This window comes from Tachypleus tridentatus, chromosome 7, assembly GCF_004210375.1.
Source record: "Tachypleus tridentatus isolate NWPU-2018 chromosome 7, ASM421037v1, whole genome shotgun sequence".
NCBI lineage: Eukaryota > Metazoa > Arthropoda > Merostomata > Xiphosura > Limulidae > Tachypleus > Tachypleus tridentatus.
The window spans coordinates 49,029,309-49,035,308 of record NC_134831.1 but is presented as its reverse complement, the minus strand read 5'-3'; the positions used below and the strand labels follow the sequence as shown (position 1 = coordinate 49,035,308).

The window sequence follows — 6,000 nt, the reverse complement described above, 5'->3', positions numbered from 1 at the left end:
TCTCAAAGTAAAATAATCAAATAATTATAATACCAGTGATATTCTTTCATATATTTGAAAAACAACTAAGTTTAAATGTACATAAGGTTTTGAATGGTGTAGATAGGAACATGTAATTTTTCTTTCATTGTGACTAATGAGAAAAGGTCTCCGATTGGTTAATTTGGAAATTCTCATACCTCTACAGTGTATGTGTAACCACGTGAAACTCTTCAAACAAACCTGTTTTGACGTCACAACTCACACTGTGTCTGACCTTCGTAATTCTCAAACGTTTGTTTCCAGATTGTATGTGTGTGATTTGTTATAAGTGTCTTAAAGTGCCTTAGACATTCTGAAAGTTCTGATGCCTTAAATAATAGTAACTAGTAAGTAGCTTGTTTATTATATTTAGTTGTAGGACAGATATTGGTTATATTACAGTATCTATCTCACTCAAATAATATTAAAAATTTGTAAAATATTCAAACTGAAAGAAGAAGTTATGTGTTTTAAACTTTCAGTGTCAGATAAAAATTGTCCATATTGTAAGATGGATGATATCTGTGTATCTTTATGTATTTAGATTATTACACCTTCAAGACTCTATACCAGACTTGCGTGTTATATATTAAATGGGTTTGAATTCCCGTCGCACCAAACATGCTCGCCCTTTCAGCAGTGGGAGCGTTATAAGTAACGATCAATCCCACTATTCGTTGGTAAAAGAGTAGTCCAAGAGTTGGTGGTTGATGGTGATGACTAGCTGCCTTCCCGTTAGTCTTACACTGCTAAATTAGGGACGGCTAGCGCTGATAGCCCTCGAGTAGCTTTGCGTGAAATGAAAAACAACAACAAAGCATTGACTGTCCTTTTTTATGACGATTTAATTATATATGAGTTAATTAACTATCAAAATATTGATTATATTCTTGTTGAAACATGTACTGAATGAGTCATGGTTGCTTAGAAACATGTTTTCTACTTTGTGTTAGGATGATTTATCAATTAAATAATTAAATAGCATTTCCTGTTCTCTTTAGAATTAAATAACTAATTAGTGTTAAGCATCCTTTTCAGGGTGATTTAATTACAAATGATTTATTGAATCAGTCTTAAGCTTCCTTATACGAATGATTTAATTGGTGATTAAATATCGACATGACTGGACATGTATGAGCCATGACACATAATAGATACATTATATATATATCTAAAAACGGGTGGTATGTGTAGAGAAAGCACTAGTAGAGGAGAGAACAACGTTTCGACTTTCTTTGGTCATCGTCAGGTTCACAAAGAAAGGGTTACTGACTGGTCGCTGACCACATGTTTGAAGGCGGTTGTGTAATTAAACGTAGGAATATATAGGGTGTTCTTAGATGTTTGATTATATTTATTAATATAGGTATAAAGGTGTTCCTTTGTATTGGTTTATTTTGGGCTTGAGTTGTTTCATAAATAAGGCTTCTTTAATTTTGTGTTTGTTTAAGTTTGTTTCTTTTTTTTAGTATTTGGGTGTTTTCTATGGTTATGTTGTGTTTATTTGATTTGCAGTGTTCAAAAACGTGTGAAGGTTACTTTTTATGTTCTTTAAATCTGGTTTTATTTTTCTACTTGTTTCTCCAACATAGAAGTCGTGGCAGTTATCACATTGTATTTTATAAATAATGTTGATGTTGTGTTTGTCAGTGTAGTTTTACATAATATGGACCTTAGTTTTGCACCTGGTTTTTGAATAAATTTGATATTAACTGGAATGTCATATTTTGTTATTAGTTTTTGTCAAATGTTGGTTATTTTTCTGCCGATGTCGGGAATATATGGTATGCAGCACTACATGATCTCGTGATTTTTTTAAATCGTGGGGTATATTTACTTTTGTTAGTTGATTTTGTTTTTTGTTTAGGTGTGTGCGTACAATGTTTTCTACGGTTTGTGGAGGAAGCTTGTTGATGTTGATGGAGTATTGTTTTATTTTGTCTAATTCGTCGTTAATTTTATCTGGTGAGTATAGATTTATGGCTGTCACCTTCACACGTTTTCGAACAATGCAAATCAAATAAATACATTACAACAGAAAACACCTAAATCCTAAATAAAGAAACAAACATAAACAAACGCAAAATTAAAGAAACCTTACTTATACAACAGCTCATGCTCAAAATAATCCAATACAAAGGAACATTTTTATACCTATACTAATAAATATACTCTTCAAAACAAGAAACGCAAAAGGGATATTTTTGTTATTTTAAAGAGAAATATATGTAATAACGTTACAAGCTCAGAGCATGTGATGTTACATGTGTTAAGGCACTGATTGTCAGACCAAAATGACAATAAAAGTTGTGCACTTTTAAAACGGAGGAAAACATCGGATCTTTCGCCAAAACGCATTCGTGTCCAATAAATTTGTTTGAGAGATCTGCATGTTCTGCAAGTGCAACATGTGCAACATCCCTATAAAAGTGACAGGTTCTCGGTTTCCATAGCTCAGTGTTAAGCCACCGACACGCAATACAGTTACGCCAAGACTGAATGAAGCACAACGCAACAACGCCATTGGTCACTTGGAAGCAGGCGAATCTCGATCAGATGTTGCCAGAGCTGTGAATGTCCACCCAAGCACCATCACAAGGCTATGGAATTGTCACCAACAACATGGATCAACTCGTGACCGTCCACGATCTGGCAGATCTCGTGTGACCACGCCCGCACAAGATCGCAACATCCGGTTACATCACCTTCGGGATAAGACCACCACTGCGACGTCTACTGCCTCAACCATACCAGGGCTGCGTAGGATTTCCGATCAGACCGTACGCAACCGTCGACGAGATTCTTGGGCCCCATGTGCAACCCATCATGATGAACGTCAACGACGTTTTTCAACATGACAACTCCCGTCCTCACACAGCCCAACTCAACACTGTCTTCTTGAGACACCACAACATCAACGTTCTTCCCTGGTCCTCCAGATCACCAGATTTAAACCCCATCGAACATCTTTGGGACGAGTTGGACCGACGTCTGCGACGGCGACAATCTCAACCGCAGACTCTACCTCAGCTTGCAGCAGCTTTGCAGGCTGAATGGACAGCCATTCCACAGAATGTGATTCGTCATCTCATCGCTTCCATGGGTAGGAGATGCCAAGCAGTTATTGATGCTCACGGGAGGCATACTCGTTATTGACGTTGAGTGACGTTAAACTTCACCTAGTGAGCGTGGATTTCGCCTTTGCAGACTTTGGATGTTCAGCAGTGAATGTGCAAAGTTTCACACATGTCATACAGAACTACCCGGAATAAACTTGTTAACAATTTGTTTCATATTTTGCCTTTTGCGTTTCTTTTTTTGAAGAGTATATATCCAACATCTAAGCACGCCCTGTACGTTCCTGCCCTCGATTAAACAGCCGCCTTCAAAACTTCAAAACATGTGGTCAGCTACAGGCCAGTAACCCTTTCTTTCTTTGTGAACCTGACGATGACCGATGAAGGTCGAAACGTCGTTCGCTCCTCTATATAGAGCTTTCTCTATCCATACCAGCCGTTTTTAAATATATAGTTTTCTCTACAAGTTGGTTTTCTCGTCATCACGGAATATTAGAAATACGTTCTCTACTTTATAAAAATGAAATAACAACCCTATAACCAGAGCGCTTTTGAAAGGCGGACCTTTCTTCTTCAGGAGAAAACTTTATGGTACTGTTATGTAGCATGACTTGGAACAATGACGTTTTTATTTTTCATTACCTCATCCACTTACCTTTCACTGAGGCAGCCAGTCAGCGTAAGGCGGCTTCCTTTCGGAGGGATCGTTCCGCCTTTACAACCATTATGTTTATATCAGTATTTCAATTACTCTTTGTTTTCGTTTACGTAATAATATGAGAAAATGAACATTGAATTTATAACGACGTATTGTATTGTACTAAAGCCGCATGTAAATAAATAATAACTATTTTGCATCATATATTTTACGTTTCTAAACTGATTTGAAGAGGTCTTTTTGTTTTTACTTTGTGCTGTGTTGCTTTAATTTACTATTTTCATAAAGGATTATATTTTGTATTTGTTTATGTATGCTTGTATGTTCCATCAAAGGGTTTATTTCTTTTCATATTTTAAATTACTGATGACAGGTTTAACTTCCATTTATTTATACTTATGAAACAGCCATCTTTTTAAAGCTTAAAGTTAGGATCAGCCTAAAAGTCAAGGGGTGAAAAGAAGTGTTCCCTATGAGTGTATACTGTGTTTTTTAACTCCTTACCTTTCGACGTCATTTTATAATTCCTATCTGCAAATGGTATTGTTGAATCTTTAAACTTTAATTTTAACCACTTTGCTGTCAATATACATCAATGAAATTAACATTATATAATTCTTATCTTATATAAGTTATAATTCATTTGTTTAAAAATGTTTTAAAAAAGAATATTTAAATTGTAGTTTTCTTGTCATGTCATTAATGTACTATGAAAAATGTGAACTTCAACAGTGTTTCACTCTTAGCCATATAAGTTGACAATGTAGATGAGTGTTATGACTAATGAACGTGTGTTTCTACTATTGTCACGTAAGATATAAAATTTTACAGCTGTATTCATTGGAAAATAGAAATACATTTTTTCAACCAGTCCAATAATGTATATATAGTTATTTTATACAAGTGTTATATATACAAGTGTTTTATAGTCGTTAGAAAGAGTTGAGTTTACAGCTCTCTCTCGGGATTTGGGTTATCATACGTACCCTGGAGGGTGTGTTTGTGTTTTTTTTATAGCAAAGCCACAAAGAGCTATCTGCTCAGCCCACCGCGGGGAATCGAACCCCTGATTAGGCGTTGTAAATCCGAAGACATACCGCTGTACTAGCGAGGGGCTCCTGGAGGGTCATGTGCACTTTGACCTCTTCCTCCTTCTGTAACTCGCATGATCATGCATTGAAAGTTGGTATGGCTACTGCTTCAGAGTGTGTTTTTTAGCAAAGCCACAAAGGCTATCTGCTCAGCCCACCGAGGGGAATCGAACCCCTGATTTTAGCGTTGTAAATCCGGAGACATACCGCTGTACTAGCGGGGGGGCCTGCTTTAGAGTCAGAGTGGTCTGAGTTTACTTCAATCCTTTTCGGGGCAATGTCCATGCACTGGATTCATACATTTATAGATATTATTTGCCCTATCGGTAGGAAGTCTAGTTTGATGGTGACATCTTTTTCTTCTGCCTTATATATATAATTTTATTTATTATTATTTTATTTATTTATTTTTGTGTTTCAAATATATATTGATCGGGGAGAGGATTTTGGGACTACCTTCATTATGTATGAGGTACCTGTCTAGTTCGCATAATAATTCATTTTTCATCCAATTTTTATAAAAATACGTTATTTTACTGTGTAAAAGTCTACCTACTTTGGTTGATATGTTTAAATATTTGTGTGTGAAATTAGATGATGTGGTTCTGGGGACTCTGTATGTTGTTGTGAGGAGTATGTTTTGTATTGTTTGCAGCTCGGTTTTGATTATTTTGTCACTTACAGTAATCCAAGCTGGAGCTGAATAGTCAATTACTGATCTCATATATGTTTTGTAAGTTTTAAGTATATTGTGTGTTGATGCTCCACTGTTTTTACCAGTTAGATTCCTAGCATATTTGGTTTATCGCCAGACTTTACTTTTAATTTCATTTAAACGGTTACAGTATATTCTACCAACAGTTAATTGAAATTGGCACACAGTTTTCGTAATGGTGAACATGTAACTGCTGTTAGTACTGTTGTCAACTTGATCGACTATAGTATTTACACTTCTTACCTAAATATGCTATATCTAGAGAGGGTGTTAAATTGTATTTAGATCTTACTTTTATATTTTAGTTAATTATGTGTTATTTGTGTTTCAAAATTCATATTTGAAAGTTTTAATGATTTTTATCATTTTTACGTGTTGTTACTTGGATTACGGGCCCGGCATGGCCAAGCGTGTTAAGGCGTGCGACTCGTAATCTGA

General features: G+C 35.6%; 1 protein-coding gene across 2 annotated transcripts in view; it reads left to right on the top strand.

The window, feature by feature from the left end:
• Positions 1 to 252: 252 nt before the first annotated feature.
• Positions 253 to 6,000, top strand: part of LOC143255613 (sodium/glucose cotransporter 4-like) — a 64,334-nt gene continuing 58,586 nt past the window's right edge. For both annotated transcript variants that reach the window (XM_076511514.1, XM_076511513.1), the window contains exon 1: positions 253 to 368. The gene's annotated coding sequence lies outside the window, so the exon portion shown is untranslated. The remainder of the gene's footprint in view (positions 369 to 6,000) is intronic.